At 39.5% G+C, this 14,387-nt stretch overlaps 1 pseudogene; it reads right to left on the bottom strand.

The window, feature by feature from the left end:
• Positions 1-214: 214 nt before the first annotated feature.
• Positions 215-2,091, bottom strand: LOC101016907 (annotated as a pseudogene).
• Positions 2,092-14,387: the final 12,296 nt, after the last annotated feature.

Raw genomic sequence — 14,387 nt, 5'->3', positions numbered from 1 at the left:
TTGTTCATAGACAATCTGATGAGTTACCATAAAAAGTCTTTCCCGAGAAATAAGGAAATGCAACATTATTCTTCTTGAACCTTTTAGCTCAAGACTTTCCACTCAGTAAAATAGCAGAGGATCTGAAACTGAGAAAGTATATCTGAGTACAAATAGCTTGTGAAATGTAATACTTTTTTTTTTTTTCACATAATCAGAAGATTTTACTGAACTTACAACCAACTTGCCGGCTCAGAATGCAGTTCAGGTGTGAGATACTCCTCTGTACAGAAGCCTTTACTGTCTTCAGTCCTATGCGCGCAGGTGTCTACCACAGGCAAACCGTTCTCTCCCCATTTTGTAGTCATGTGATCTTCCTCTTAGCAAAAAGAGGTAACCAGCCTCTGTAGACAGATGGGGATTTCCTCTTAGTGTTTTTTATTTTGGTGTTTGAACTCTTGACGCAACATTCTAGAGCAGGGTGTTCAGGACCTGCTGTGGCCAAAGGGCTGATAAAGGAAAAAGCTCTATTTATTCTTGGTGGTTAAGATGAAAAACTTAAGACACAGTGACAGAAGTAGGTCATCAATAAATCACATCCTATTCTTTCAGCGCTTCCGTAAGCAGACGACATCCAGGTTTTAGCTCTTGTAGTTTTAACACTGCAACATCAATAATGCATATGTCCAGAATCAGTTAAAAAGACCGTCAGATTCATTTTCTCCGAGTTCATCAATTTTTCACTGTCTCTTGGCCCCAAGTGTATCTGAATGATTACCTTCAAGCATTCTCTGCTATTGCTCGTTGGGGTGCTCTCGATTGTCCCCATGTTTTGTGGGCTGGTTGGGAGAGGGAGCTTGGGAAGGATGCGGCACTGTGGGGAGGTTGTGAGTCACTGGGATGCCTCCAGGGATGATCCCTTCCAAGGCTGCAGGAAGTTCTCCTGGAGCCACGCCCACGATGCTTGGCGGATATCTGTATGTGGCACCATTGAGCTCGGGATGAATTGCTTGCTGGCCTATTACTGACCAAGGCACTGATGTGACAAAGAATTCCTTGTTCACACAGTTTCTTAAGCTTTCTGGGATGCGACCTATGATGGTTCGGCGGATCTCGGTGGCAGCCGCCTCTGCTGGCTGTACCTACCAGGTCGCGTGAGGAGTGCAGATGAGATTCTGCGCATCCTTCAACAAACCCTGAGCAAAGCTAAAGGGCTCCAACTGGTGCACGTCGAGAGCTGCCTTCTTATCTTCCCATCATTGAGGGCCTGTGCTAAGGCTTTCTCGTCCACCAGGCCACCACGGGCTGCGTTCACAAGGAATGCTCCCTGCCTCATCTGGTTTATAGTCATAGTCATTGATGAGGTGGTGGTTATGTTTGTTGAGCTTGCAGGGCAAGGAGACGCAGTCACTCTGACACAGCAAATCCTGCAGGGTGTAGACGCCCAGGGACCGCTCTATCCCATCCTGCAATAAGGGTCATACAATATGACGCTGAATCCAAAGGCCTTGGCTCGAACTGCAACAGCCTGCCCTGTGCTACCAAAGCCGATGAGGCCCCAGCGTCTCTCCACCTATGCGAGCCCCTTCCAAGGCCCCCTCTCGGATCTGCTCCACGCTGTAACACACGTGCCTTCTGGCCGTGCCTGGTACAGCCACGTGTTCCTCCGGTACAGACTGAGGATGTGGCAGATGGTTGAGTTGGGTGTCTTTTCCACAACTGCAGAGGGCATGTTGCACACAGCAATCCCGAGCTTGCCCGCGGCCTTGATTTGTCCACGTTGTCATAGTCACTGCCTGCCCGCACAATCACTCTCAGGGCCTTGAACTTCTCCAGGTCCTCCCTGGTGCAGGTGATGGTGTGGTACCTCATGGCATCCACAGCTTCATGTAAAACCATCTCGTGGATCTCCTGCGTGGAGTGCGCATCACAGTAGGCCATGGTGGCCAGGTGCTTTGAGATGGGCATCTCCACGGTGCAGTCGCGCAGTCCAGCAGCGACACCCGGGGCGGGGATGGAGTGCAGGGGGCCGTTCATGACCTGGGGGCGGATACATTCACAGATCCGGTGCACTCGCTGTCTCTTAACTTTCTACTTATCCACACTGGCCATTCTTTATGGAACTTTGCAACTCAGATCAAAAGGCAAGGCAGTCCTCTAAGAACTTGGGGAACTCGCAGGAGTCTGCGCGCATGATGCCACTATGAACCCAATATAAATCTGTCCACAAACTCTGTAGGTCACACGATGGGCTGTACGTCTTTTTAAGCAAATATGGCTTCATTCATTCAAAACCATTTAAGGTGATGAAACCTGTTTGCTTGCAACTGGGCCACCATTGCTCATTCAATCAACGAACCTCACTGCCACCCCAGGTATGGAGCCCCCGGAGTCCGCGATGGCCAGGGATAGAGGGGGCTCTGGCCCGGTGCTGCCAGGTCCCAGCCCCTGCTCCGAGCCATTGGCTCCAGGCTGGGGGCCTACCCCGGTGTCCTGTGTGGTCTCGCAGCTCCTCCCCTGCTGGGGCCCCGCTGACCAGAGGGGCGCCAGAGACCCCGCTGGCATGAGGGGACGTCCGGCTGGACCCCCGCCACCCTGGCTCCGAGCTGGCCGGTCCAGCACCATGTTTTTTACTTTCTTCTAATTTTCTTTTCTTCTTGAGAAAATTATGGTAAAATACTTTTAAAAATTGCTGGCATTCTTTTTTTTTTTCTCTGAATTTTATTATAATATAAAAAATCATAGCCGGGCACGGTGACTCATGCCTGTAATCCCAGCACTTTGGGACGTCGAGGCGGGGGGATCACTAGAGGTCGGAGTTCGAGACCAGCCCGACCAACATGGAGAAACCTTGTCTCTACTACAAAATACAAAATTAGCCAGGCGCGGTGGCGGGCGCTTTAATCCCAGCTAGTCAGGAGGCTGAGGCAGAAGAATCGCTTGAAACCGGGAGGCAGAGTTTGCAGTGAGCCGAGACGGTGCCATTGCACTCCAGCCTGGGCAAAAAGAGCAAAACTCCGTCTCGAATAAATAAATAAATAAATAACTTTAAATATATTTAGAATCTGTATTTGAGGCACCTTTTCATTGCAAGGGTTAACTTGTACTTCTGTGGTTTTTATGGATCATATTTCTAGAGGTTTGTTTTAGTTATTCAGATTATCTGGGAAATAATTTGGTAAGAGGATTTCAATTTCTTAAAATTAAATATTAATATAAATTTAATATTAAACTTACATCAGCAACATAGAAGTCATATATTTTTGGAGGTCAAAAATTTCATACAAGTATTTCTTTTATCAATGCACGATATTAAATTGTTACAAGTTTTTTTCTTTTTAAAAATTTTATTTATATAATCTTAAGGGGTACATGGTCAGTTTTTTTTTCTTTTCTTCTTCCTTTTTTTTTGAGACGGAGTCTTGCTCAGTTGCCCAGGTTGGAGTGCGGTGGTGCGATCTGGGCTCACTGCAAGCTCTGCCTCCTGGGTTCATGCCATTCTCCTGGCTCAGCCTCCCGAATAGCTGGGACTACAGGCGCCTGCCACCACGCCTGGCTAATTTTTTTGTATTTTTAGTAGAAACGGGGTTTCACCATGTTAGCCAGGATGGTCTCGATCTCCTGACCTCGTGATCCGCCTATCTAGGCCTCCCAAAGTGCTGGGATTACAGGTGTGAGCCACCGCGCCTGGCCACATGGTCAGTTTTGTTACATGGATATATTGTATAGTGGTAAAGTCTTGGCTTTTAGTGTAACTATCACCAAATAATGTTCTGTTAGGTAATCTCAGAAAACCTCACACCACTTCTTCAGCTCTTCCCAGACAAGAAAGTTGATTCCCTTACAGCTGAGTCCTGGTCTAGGAAAAGTTATTAACTCTTTGGTTGTTTTGCTTGTTCATGGAGAGGGACAGAAATCTCAACCCCAAGTTTAACCATTGAATGGAATTCTAGAGAGAAGGGGCTGTTACCAGTTTCTTATTCTTTCTCTGAACTGAAATAGATCAATCTCTTGTTGCTTCTTTTAAGTAGCTGGCTTTATGTTTTCTCAATTTAGTTGATGCCATCCGTAGACTATGGAGAAATAAAATAAGCTCTTTAACTAAAATATAAGTCATTTACATTAGATCTTTAAGTATCATTAAAATGATTTTTGCTTATATAGTCAGCCCTCTGTATCTGCAAAACATCCTCAGATTCAACCAACCATGGATGGAAGACATTTTTTTTTCAATGAAAAAACAACAACAACAACAACAACAACAAAAACATTAAAAAACAACATAGTATAACAACTATTTATGTAACATTTACATTGTTTTAGGTATCATAAGTACTCGAGCTTAAAGTATGCAAAAGAATGTATATACGTTACATGCAAATACAACACCTTTTTATATAAGGAACTTGAGCAACCTCAGATTTTGTTGTTCATTGGTGTCCTGGAATCCATCCTCCTCACATACTGAGGAATGATTGCATTCTGTAGTTCGAAATTACATGTTTCATTTTGCTTAGGGAGAGATATGATTAAAACAGATTCAGCAATTTTTATTCAGGAATGAATACAGATGTTCCTTGATATGGTTTGACTACGTCCACACCCACATCTCATCTTGAATTGTAGTTCCCATACTCCCTGCCTGTCTTGGGAGGGATCTGGTGGGAGGTAATTGAGTCACCAGGGCCGTTACTCCCATGCTGCTGTTCTCAGGATGGTGAATGAGTTCTCACGATATCTGATGGTTTTATAAGGGGCTTTTCTCCCTTTCGATCGCCACTTCTCCTTGCTGCCACTGTGTGAGGAAGTACGTGTTTGCTTCCCCTTCCACAATGATTGTAAGTTTCCTGAGGCCTCCCCCACCGTGATGAACTGTGAATCAATTAAACCTCTTTCCTTTATAAATTATCCAGTCTCAGTTATGTCTTTATTAGCAGCATGAGAATGAACTAATACATTCCTCTACTTACGATGGGGTTGTATCCCAATAAGTCCATGGTAAATTGAAAATATCATAATTGGAAAACACATTTAACACACTTAGCATACGGAACATCACAGCGCTGCCTAGTCTACCTTAAAAGTGCTCGGAGTGCTTATATTAGCCTATAATTGGGCAAAATCATCTGGCAACACAGTACCCAGCAGAGTATTGATTATTGACCCTCCTGAGTGTGGGGCTGACTGGGAGCTGTGGCTTTGTTGCCCAGCATTGAACAAAGGATGGCATTGCATATCGCTAGCACAGCAGAAGAACAAAATTCAAAATTTGAAGTTTGTTTTTTTCTGAATTTGTATGATTTTTGTGTTATCATAGGGTCAAAAAAGTATAAGCAGAAACTTTGTAAGTCAGAGATCATCTGTAATTACTTCTCTAGACATTAGATGGCTTTCTTCAACAGCATGTATTTTGAATCTAAAACCTATATCCAAATTTCATAGATCATAGTGTTAATATATTCATTGCTCACACAACAACCTCTTTTGGTCATTTGGATACTTTACTTAAGCTCAAAGTACATATTTAATCTTTCACCAGTTGTTGTGGTAGAACAGAATGTTGTATCCAATAATTGTGTACTATGGTGACTTCTCTTGATCTAAATATGTACATTCTTTGAAAATGTTTACTTATATGTTATATTATTGCATTCACATTTTAATTCTTCATTTATATTTTTTATGTTAAACTACTTGAATTTGCATTTGTCTACAAAATTATAATATGGAAGGAGCTGTTCATTGAAATATCCATTAAAGTTTCAGTCTATGTAATTTGATTTTTATATTTAATTTTCACAACATAATATTTACTAAAATAGTGAAGACACACACACACATACATGTATATGTATTTATAAAACTAAATTTATTGTCTCTAGAAAGTAGCCAATTCCTTGATGGCTATTCTAGGGATAGAACTCAATGAGGTCAGGCTTTTCTATTTACCTTTATTGGCATATAGAGCAATGATTCAACTTTAAGTGCATTTTTGAATCACTAGCGATACTTTAGAAAATAATATTGTGATCACACTGTTAAAAATTCTGACTTAATTTGTCTTTGGGGAGTCCATGCATTTGTACTTTTAAAAATTGCCCTGGAAAAAAACACTAGATTCGACCAATATACAAGTATCAAGACCCAGAGTTAAAAAGAAGTACCAACAGAAAAACAAGGTCAGAACACCCAAAGCACTGAACCTCAGCCAAGTAATCTTTGTCTAATTGAGTACAGCAGAAAACTGCTAAATGATTGAGGAGAATGTCATAAAAACCTTGGCACCATAATGTGCTGAAGGTAATCAAAGTCATTATATTTTAAAATTCTGGTTTTGCTTCCTAATTATACACCCACTTAAAACCTTGGAATTCAGTATATTACATGACTTCTTTAGGGCCATATCCAATTAATGAAAGAACCACAGTTTGCCTCTGATTACATGTAATTATGCTGTAAATGTAGTTTATGTACTGTATGTTTTTTGTATTAAACTATCATGCATTCTCTACCATTTATCTTCTTTACCATGAACAGGAGATGAGAAATGTCACCTGTTGTATAAAGAAATGCAGAGAATAACTATTCTCTACAATTGTAAATTTTAGCATCCTATATTATTATCAAAACCTTGAGGCATTACCTTTGTATAACTGAGCACATTATATTCATGGATATAGTAGGCATCACTATACTCCTGTTATTACCAGAAATAGAATAAAACACCATCCCCAACCCAGAAGCAATTATTGTCTAGTGAGAAGCAGATAGCCAAGCATATCATTTCAATGCAGTGTATTCAGTACTATCAGTGAACATATGTGAATTATATTTTTGATGGTCATGTTATTGGCACTAGTTACAAAGTGAAATTCTAGAAATAGTCTCTGCCACTGTAGAGTGGAATACAAGAAATATATATATTAAAAGAGGAATTATGATTTGGGAAGAAATTCTTATGAGTGATCTAAACCAGTAGTGGGAATATATATGTAAAGACAGGAGTCATAGCTCAGATGACTGTCTCCAAAAGCCAACTGAGCAAGAAATTTCTCTTCTGCTTTAGGTAAACAAAACTATCAAACTGGCAATAATTGTGTACTGAGCATCACGGTAGCTTCTCAGTGAAGAACACGGTGGGAATTTTTGTAGCCTGAAGAAACAATAGCCTAGGAGGATCACTGGATCAAGGTCTAGCTGTTCACTAGGGTTTACTACCCTAACACTTGATGAGATGGTTAGAAAGACAACTTAATTTAAAGGAGCACTCAAATGGAGCCTTTTGGAGCAACATGTTGCACTGCCATTTTCTGTTACGTACATCACATTACAAAATAAGTAATTGTGTTTCTTAAAAGCCATGCTTAATAGTTTGTCTTTCCACATTTTTGTTGTCATGGAAACAAGCATAGAAGGCTCAATGGTTGACCAGTCATTTGAAATTAAGGAAAGAAGCACTAATATGAGCTTGTCTGTTTTCCCTTGCCTGAGAAGAGTCAGTCAGAAGTCCATGAAATCAGATCCTATTAACACTAACTTCTCCCAGATTTTTGTAACTCAGTTATTTTCATAATTCAAGATCTTCTGCCAAAACAGATGTGAAATTTTCCATGTGGCTCTTGTTTGTAAAATATAGGACCCTTTTCATCATATCTGTAAAATCACTTTTTCTCTTACTCTCTCTCCTTCATTTATGTCTAATGAGCAGCTTCATTTATTGCTTTCCATATATTTTATCATTAATGATTCTACTGTGATGGAATATCTATATATCAATAGATCATTGTAAATTTCATGTTCAGCAATATAAGTAATTACAAACAGCTATGCCTTGAACACAATGGCAGCAGCATCTAAACCCCATTCTTGGAGAACTTCCTGGAGAAATCCATCATGAATTTTTGGATTCTAACATGTTAGTCATCTTGGAGTTTCTGCCTATGGTACATGGTAAACTTAAAGTCTGTTTATGTTATAAGCCACGACAATGAAAACATATGGTGTAATAACTATAACAACTGTATTTTCCTCTAATTTGATGTTGGGGTCTCTGTCTCTGGAGAGAGGCTATGAACTCTATCCCTGCCTTGACGGGGCTCCAGGAATTTGGTCATGGATGCTTCCAGTATGCCTTTCACTGGACACTTATTATCCAGGCAGGTGGCCCAATGCCTATGTGTCTGACCTGTGACCAGGTGCTCCTCTCAAAGGAAACTTGTATATACTGGCAGGGGTCTTCCTGGGTCTTGTCTGATCTATGTCCAGTTTATTCCTACCAAAATAGCACTCTCCAGGAAAGCCCTAACCAGGACAGGAGTTAGGTTCTCTTTATGTCAGTCAGGTGAGACACAGAAGAGGCAACTTAACAAAACACTTAAAACAACAGAAGCTGCTTGTTATTCACAGCTCCCAGAAAGTAAAGAACAGCATAACTCGCAGGACCAATGGGGCGCAGGGAGGGCCATCAGGGACCAGGTGGAAAGAGAGAGAGAAAGAGCGAGGGTCCTGTGGGCTAAAGCCTTTATTGGGGTCCTGGGCATTACCTAAGCAGGTTTCCCTCAGGGACTTCCAATTGGTGGGTTTATAACAAGCAGGCATGAGTTCTCTGGAGTAATGTTGTGACTGAGATGTGGTCACTGTGGCATATCTGTGCAACCTTCACTGAGCATGGGGGTCAGTGAGGTTGAATTTTGCTGTCCCATAAGGAAGTGGTCACCAGGAGGCAGTTGTGTAAGGCGGATATCTGTATCAGTCACATGAAGAACTGGGAGGTGGTGGAGAACTAGAAATTGTCAAGGGTGGAGAAGACCTGTTTCTGGCATGAGAAAGTGAAACTTACATTTAAAATCGATGCTGAGGCCATATAAAATTACAGAAATTCACTATAAGCATGGCGAATCCCCACACTTCAGTAACATAGCAGCAGGATGATATATTTGAAATACTTACTGGTATATGTTATTTTGTAAATTTTGGTGTCTCTAGTTAACCCTCTAACCATTGAATTAAGTCATTATATTACTTCAGAGAGAGGGCGAGTGCAACCTAGGACAAAGTAGTCACTACTATGAATTTTCCAAAGTGCTTTTTATTTAAATTTAAAAATTAATGAAATTTACTTTGTGGAGTACAGTTCTATGGGCTTTGACACAGACATAGAGTAATGTATCTGTCACCCCAATCCTGATACAGAATAGTTCCATCATCCCCCAAATTCCTTCAGGCTGCTCCTTTAGATACAACCATTTACCCTCAACCCCTAGCCCCGGGAATCCACGTATCTGATACCTGTCCCTATAACTTTGCCTTTTCCAGAATGTCATATAATGTAATCAGACAGTATGTAATTGTTCACATCTAATTATTTCACTTACTAAAATGCATTTGAGAGTCACCCATGTTGTTCCAGGAATCAGCAGTCTGTCCTACTGAGAGTATGCGATGGCATATGTACCACAGTTTGATTATCCTTTTACTGGTTGAAGAATATTTGGATTGTTTCCAGGTTTTCTGTAATAAGAAATAAAGCCATGATAAACTAACATTTGTGTGCAGGATTTATATAAACATAGCTGCTTATTCCAGTTAGCTAAATATCAAAAATGGGATTTCTGGGTCACATAGTAAGTATATGCTTAACTTTATAAGAAAAGGTCAAACTGCTTTCCAATAGAGCTTCACTATTTTGCACTCCCACCAGCAACATGTGAGAGTTACAATTGCTCTGTGTTCTTGTCAGTTCTTAGTATTGCCAATTTATTTTTCATTCTACTAACTATGCAGTGAAAGCTCGTTGTGATTTTAATGTTTTGAGCTAATTAATAAATATGTTGAGCATATTTTCATACTTTTATTGCTATCCATATGTCTTCTTTGATGAATCTGTTAAAAATAAGCATACTTGCACACTCTTATTCCTATCCATATGTCATCTTGGATGAATCAGTCAAAATCTTGTGCTTATTTTTAAACATCAGGTTGCTTATTTTCTTATTGTTGAGTTTTGAAAGTTCTTATGTAATCTGTAAACGAGTTTTTGTCAAAAACAGTATTTGCAAAATATTTTCTCCAGTAAGTGACTTGTCTTCTCATTTTCTGATGGTGTTTTCTTACTTTTATCTTTTTTTTTTTCTAACAGTGTTTTCACAGAGTTGAAGTTTTTAATTTTTTTGAAGCCTAAATCTGGGGGAGATTCTATTAAGAATTTTTTTTTTCTGTCTGACCTACAGTCTTTTGTCTAGATTTTCTTCTATAAGTTTTATAATTCTTTATTTTTCACTTAGATTTATGACCCATTTGAGTTCATTTTTGCACACGTTGTGAGATATGGATCAAGATCTCTTTTTGGGCACCTCTTATTTCTCAATTAATTTATCTTTGAATCTTTGTCAAAAGTTAATTTACTATACTTGTGTAGGTTTATTTCTAGACTGTATATTCTTCTCCAGTGACATAAGCGCCTATCCTTTTGAAAGTGTCCTTTTGCCTTGGTTACTGTAGCTTTATGGGAAGTCTTGCAATGGGATACCATGAATTCAGTCAAAGTACTTTCAGTTGGCAGTAATTATACAATTCAAAGAAGTCTGGCGTACTCAAGGTATAGAATTGATAGTATGGACCAAAAAGTCTGAAATAAAGTTAGGTCATGTTATAAAAAAGGGCAGAAACAAACTTCTTCTGGGCCAGGGGATGGGCTGTAAAAGGGATTGAAAATGAGTAAAGCTCAGACACAGAAGAATTGACCAATACCTTATCTACCACAAACTAGGATAAAACTGAAGGTAGAATGGTAATGGAGAGAACAGAAAAATCCCAACTGGCCTGGTGGAAGGCCCAAAAAACAAAGCTGTTGCATATTTTGTTGTGTTTTAAATCTTCATTTTAAAACCAGCATCCATAGTATGGTGTGAGGAAAGCAGCTGAGACTTCCGAAGAGGTCTGTGGAAGAGTTGAATGACAAGGACACAGCATGAGGAGTTCTCCAATAATTGGAGGCACATTCAGGTGAAGGCATTCACCTTACTTACCAATGCAAAACAGAGGGGTTCTGGTTATGCAGAATGAGCAGAGCCTAAATTATTTGCTTTCCACCGCCCCCCAAAGCAGTGTGATTAAATATTATTTCTACCTCTAATGGGATTACCCTCAGAATAAATATGAAAAGAACGAAAATGGATGTAGAATCCTAGGATAATTAGTTTTTACTTGGAAGAGGCAAAAGTACTTTACATTTTTAAGCTTACATTATTTGCTAATGTAAAAAATAAGATACCAAAGAAAGTTAAAATATAAGAATGTTAAATGAATTACATCATGCAACACAAGTTTCTGACTATGAAATTTCATACTTAATAAAATATGTCTAGATAATCTATGATAATTGATAATAGGAAAGGAGATGGCAGTGGTTAACATGGAATATGTCCAAATATGTCCTTTTTTTTTTTTTTTTTTTTTGAGAGAAGTTTCCTCTGTCACCCAGGCTGGAGTTCCGTGGTGCAATCATAGCTCATTGTAAGCTCAAATTTCTGGGCTCAAGTAATCCTTCTGCCTCAGCATCTCCAGTGGCTGAGACTGCAGGCATGCACACCCACACCCAGTTTTTTTTTTTTTTTTTTTTTTTTTTTTTTTAACTATTGTTACTTTTTGTAGAGACAGGATATCATTATGTTGCTCAGGTTAGTCTCAAACTCCTGGCCTCAAGCAGTCCTCCTGCTTAGTTCAATTTTGTAGTTAGCTAAAATGGCAGTACAGAAAAAAGACCAAGTACTTAAAAGTATGTAAAAAAGACTAAACAAATAAAACAGAGCAGTTTACCATGCCTATATGTGAACACTAGCATACAGATTTCCTATTACAAAAATGTTATCTTTTATAGAGTAATTAAGAAGTGGGTTTCCTGGATCATATTGAACTTTATAAAAAATTGCCAAACCATTTTACAGTGGCTGGACGATTTTAAATTCCCAAGCAAAGCATGAGCGTTCCCATTGCTTTATATCTTTTCTGACACTTGGAATTTTTAGTCCTTTTTTATTTCAGTTCTAATATGTGTAAGGTGGTATCCCATAATGGCTTTAATCTGATTTTACCTAATGGCCTTTTAAAATTTTTTTCAAGAACTAGAGAAGACTGAACATTTTTATTTGTGGAATATTGGGAACAACAGAAGGTTCTTGAGCAGATAATAGGATTTGGCATATACATCGATGTCAAGGCAAGTTTCAATTTGTGCTTTCTTCAGCTCCCATTACAAACAGTCTCTTTAGTTAAAGTTTGCTGATACATCCCAGAATTTGGCATAATCCTTTCCTGTCTTGGCTCAAATCAAAATAATCTGTGAAGGTTTTAAGTGACGGAGCTGCTGGGATCAGTGCAGGATCTACTGACATGGGTTCTCCAGGGCTTTGCCATGCTGGATGTTTTTGCCACGACTCCCATTGCAGAGGCAGGATTGGGAACAGTAGCTCGAATATGAACTTTGTTTCATAAGAAAATGTTTAAAGATTTTTTTTCTTAAATAACAGTTGTGTTGCAGTATAATTTACTGTTATAACACTCATCTTTTTAAAGTGCACAATTATTGGTTTCTGGTGTATTCAAAAAGCTGTACAATCATCATCTTTATCTAATTTTACAGCACTTTCTTCATTACCAGAAGAAACTCTGTACTTATTAGCAGTCATTCCCCATTCTCCCCTAGCCCCAAGCACCTGAATACACTAATGCTCTTCCTGTATTTATGGATTTGCCTATTCTGGACATTTCGAAATCATGTAAGATGTGAACTTTTGTGCTTGGCTTTTATCACTTGGCATACTGCTTTCAAGGTTTATACGTGTTGTAACATGTATCAATACTCTATTCCCTTTTTTTTTATTATTATACTTTAAGTTCTAGGGTACATGTGCATAACGTGCAGGTTTGTTACATATGCATACTTGTGCCATGTTGGTGTGCTGCACCCATCAACTCGTCAGCACCCATCACCTCGTCATTTACATCAGGTATAACTCCCAATGCAATCCCTCCCCCCTCCCCGTGATAGGCCCCGGTGTGTGATGTTCCCCTTCCCGAGTCCAAGTGATCACATTGTTCAGTTCCCACCTATGAGTGAGAACATGCGGTGTTTGGTTTTCTGTTCTTGTGATAGTTGGCTGAGAATGATGGTTTCCGGCTGCATCCATGTCCCTACAAAGGACACAAACTCATCCTTTTTTATGGCTGCATAGTATTCCATGGTGTATATGTGCCACATTTTCTTAATCTAGTCTGTCACTGATGGACATTTGGGTTGATTCCAAGTCTTTGCTATTGTGAATAGTGCCACAATAAACATACGTGTGCATGTGTCTTTATAGCAGCATGATTTATAATCCTTTGGGTATATACCCAGTAATGGGATGGCTGGGTCATATGGTACTTCTAGTTCTAGATCCTTGAGGAATCGCCATACTGTTTTCCATAATGGTTGAAGTAGTTTACAATCCCACCAACAGTGTAAAAGTGTTCCTATTTCTCCACATCCTCTCCAGCACCTGTTGTTTCCTTTTTAATGATCGCCATTCTAACTGGTGTGAGATGGTATCTCATTGTGGTTTTGATTTGCATTTCTCTGATGGCCAGTGATGAGCATTTTTTCATGTGTCTGTTGGCTGTATGAATGTCTTCTTTTAAGAAATGTCTGTTCATATCCTTTGCTCACTTTTTGATGGGGTTGTTTGTTTTTTTTTTGTAAATTTGTTTGAGTTCTTTGTAGGTTCTGGATATTAGCCCTTTGTCAGATGAGTAGATTGCAAACATTTTCTCCCATTCTGTAGGTTGCCTGTTCACTCTGATGGTAGTTTCTTTTGCTGTGCAGAAGCTCTTTAGTTTAATGAGATCCCATTTGTCAATTCTGGCTTTTGTTGCCGTTGCTTTTGGTGTTTTAGACATGAAGTCCTTGCCCATGCCTATGTCCTGAATGGTATTACCTAGGTTTTCTTCTAGGGTTTTTATGGTATTAGGTCTAACATTTAAGTCTCTAATCCATCTTGAATTAATTTTCGTATAAGGAGTAAGGAAAGGATCCAGTTTCAGCTTTCTACTTATGGCCAGCCAATTTTCCCAGCACCATTTATTAAATAGGGAATCCTTTCCCTATTTCTTGTTTTTCTCAAGTTTATCAAAGATCAGATGGCTGTAGATGTATGGTATTATTTCTGAGGACTCTGTTCTGTTCCATTGGTCTATATCTCTGTTTTGGTACCAGTAACATGCTGTTTTGGTTACTGTACCTTGTAGTATAGTTTGAAGTCAGGCAGCGTGAGCTTTGTTCTTTTGACTTAGGATTGTCTTGGAGCTGCATTATCAACTGAGGTACTGGGTTCATCTCAATGGGGAGTGCCAGACAATCGGTGCTGGTCAGC

Source organism: Papio anubis, chromosome 19, assembly GCF_008728515.1.
Source record: "Papio anubis isolate 15944 chromosome 19, Panubis1.0, whole genome shotgun sequence".
In the NCBI taxonomy this organism is placed as follows: Eukaryota; Metazoa; Chordata; class Mammalia; order Primates; family Cercopithecidae; genus Papio; species Papio anubis.
The sequence above is the reverse complement of the archived record's forward strand: the minus strand, read 5'-3'. Positions and strand labels throughout refer to the sequence as shown.